The sequence below is a fragment of the Camelus bactrianus genome, chromosome 31 (genome assembly GCF_048773025.1).
Source record: "Camelus bactrianus isolate YW-2024 breed Bactrian camel chromosome 31, ASM4877302v1, whole genome shotgun sequence".
Classification (NCBI taxonomy): Eukaryota; Metazoa; Chordata; class Mammalia; order Artiodactyla; family Camelidae; genus Camelus; species Camelus bactrianus.
The window spans coordinates 23,225,405-23,228,196 of record NC_133569.1 but is presented as its reverse complement, the minus strand read 5'-3'; the positions used below and the strand labels follow the sequence as shown (position 1 = coordinate 23,228,196).

Here is a 2,792-nt window from a genome sequence, read left to right as displayed (position 1 = left end):
AGTGTAAACCATCTTGCATTTCAGGGCTTCCTAAATTTGTAAAGATGAAGAAAGCTGAACAAGGACAAGTGCTGGTGAGGATGGCTGACACCTGAATCTCATGTACTGCTGGTGGGAATGTAAACTCCGCAGCAATTCTGGAAACCAATCTAAGGTTAAGCTGTGTGTGCCTCCTGGCCCCCAAATCCATTTCTGGGAGAATATTGTAGAAAGCAGGTCCAGAAGGGGACTTGTGTGTGGATGGTGGGCGAGTGGTGATGCGTGTACAGTGGTGGGGAATTGAGGGTCACTTCTGGGCCTCTGTAAGAGATAAATAAAGTGTGATGGAAGGATGCTGTGGAACGCTATGTAGCAGCTGAAGACAAGAGAACTGTAAGTGTAGCAACAGGATAGAGCTTAAAAATTCCGTGTTGCAAGAGGCTGTGTGGAAAGAAGTGACAAGTAAAAGTAAACAGTAAATGCAGTTAACAGCTAGGCAAATGCAACAATCACACACACCAAATAGCATATTGAACAGAGAGATGCATTCATATTCAAGAGATTTATCAAAATATGGATCTGTAGCTCTGGGTGGGAGGAACAGAATGGAGATAGGGGAAGAAGAAGATAGATCACTGGGCAGACTGAGAGACGTGTAGACAGGAGGCAGATAGACGCCCAGGCTGGTGATATCCGGGGGCTGCTAACTGACATACGTGATTAACCAAGCCGGCACCGGGGGCAGAATAGGAAGGGAGGAAGGAAGAGCGATGCGGCCCTTGAATGCAAATTGGTATTTACGAATAAAATTAATTCCTTTGTGATACTGTGCTAGAAGCTGAGAAGTGAAATGATGGGCTGTATCTAAAGGTTGCTCCGAAGAATGGCTTCTCCGGAACACAGAGCCTGGAGTTCACAGGAGAATGGAAACGGATCAGATCTAGTGAAAAATCCGTCCATCAAGTGTAGGGCTCCTCCTGCCGCCCGCAGCGGCTCCGGCCAGTGTCGCCCGCGTCCTGCTTCGCCATGACTTCCTCCAGCCATGGCCACGGGTCGGCCACCTCGTCCGTCCTCTGGGGGCCACGGCGCTGGCTATGCGGGCCCCCTGGCCGGCTCTGATGGGCTGCTGGCGGGCAAGGAGAAGGAGACCATGCAGAACCTGAACGGCCGCCTGGCCTCCTACCTGCACAAGGTGTGCGCCCTGGAGACGGCCAGCGGCGACCTGGAGGTGAAGATGCACGATTGGTACCGGGAGCAGCGGCCGGGGCCCGCCCGCGACTACAGCCACTACTTGAGGACCATCGAGGACCTGCGGGACAAGATTCCTGGTGCCACCGTTGAGAACTCCAAGGTAGTCCTGCAGATCGACAATGCTCGTTTGGCTGCAGGCGACTTCCCGACCAAGTTCGAGACGGAGCAGGCCCTGGCTAGGACCGACCTGCAGATGCAGATTGGAGGCCTGAAGGAAGAGCTGGCCTGCCTGAAGAAGAACCACGAGGAGGAAGTCAGTGTCCTGAGGGGCCAGGTGGGCGGGTGGCCAGGTCAGCGTGGAGGTGGATTCCGCTCCGGGCATCGACCTAGCCAAGATCCTGAGTGACACGAGAAGCCAATTCGAGGTCACGGCTGAGAAGAACCGGAAGGATGCCGAGGCCTGGTTCACCAGCCAGACCGAGGAGCTGAATAAGGAGGTCGCTGGCCACACGGAGCAGCTGCAGATCAGCAAGACGGATGCCACCAAGCTGCGACGCACCCTCCAGGGTCTGAAGATGGAGCTGCAGCCTCAGCTCAGCGTGGAAGCCGCCGTGGACGGCCCGCTGGCAGAAACGGAGGCTCGCATCGCAGCCGGCACAGATCCAGGCACTGATTAGCGGCCTCGAAGCCCAGCTGAGCGACGTGCGAGCCGACATGAGCGGCAGAACCAGCAGAACCAGGAGTACCAGCAGCTCATGGACATCAAGTCCCGCCTGGGGCAGATCGTCACCTACCGCACCTGCTGGAGAGCCAGGATGCCTACCACACCCACCTGTCCCTGGCCAAGGCCCTCTGAGTCCAGTGGCCCCCGGGGCTTCCTGCCCTCCTGCAGAGGGATTCCCCTGGGTAAGGGCATAAGAGGGGAGGGACCCTTCCCTGGCTCTCCCCCTGAGCTGCCAATAAAACTTCATGCCCTAAGGGGGAAAAAAAATCAAGTGTAGGTGGCCCAAGGATGTTAGGGATTCCCCAAGAAGAGAGAAATGAGGCATAAGATTAGGAAGTTGAGAGTTTAGTTTACTGCACTTAAAAGAATTCATATGCATTTATTTTATATAAATAGAACTTAGAATTTTAAAATTTGTAAGGTCTCATTTTTCCTTCCCCTGAGACTCTTTTAAGAATGGAACATTCAGTGGGGAGGGTGTAGCTCAGTGGTAGAGTGCCTGCCTAGCATGCACGAGGGCTTGGCTTTGATCCCTAGTGCCTCCATTAAAAAAAAAAAAGATAAATAAATTAAAGAACTTAATTACTACCACCCCCCAAATTAAAAAAAAAAGAATCGAACATGTGTTTGTGAATCTTGCTTGATTGGGTGATTATGTGCATTAGATGGAAGGGCTGGGGCTGAGGCTTGGAAACACTTGATAAATTAACAAACAATAATTTTCCCAGTGTAGAGTGTCGGAGGATTCCTAAACATATAAATTAATTTTGCAAGCTAAATTTTGCGAGTGCTTTATGGTATCATTACAAGAGAGTGTACCTTAGCAGACCCTGCAGGAAGGTAGTGTGAAATCTTGGCTTTTCCATGAACCGGGATGTTCAGTGTTCAGTTGTTAACG

The 2,792-nt window shown here is 52.0% G+C and overlaps 1 pseudogene; it reads left to right on the top strand.

The window, feature by feature from the left end:
* Positions 1 to 592: 592 nt before the first annotated feature.
* Positions 593 to 2,026, top strand: LOC105065432 (keratin, type I cytoskeletal 19 pseudogene; annotated as a pseudogene).
* The last annotated feature ends 766 nt before the right edge of the window (positions 2,027 to 2,792 follow it).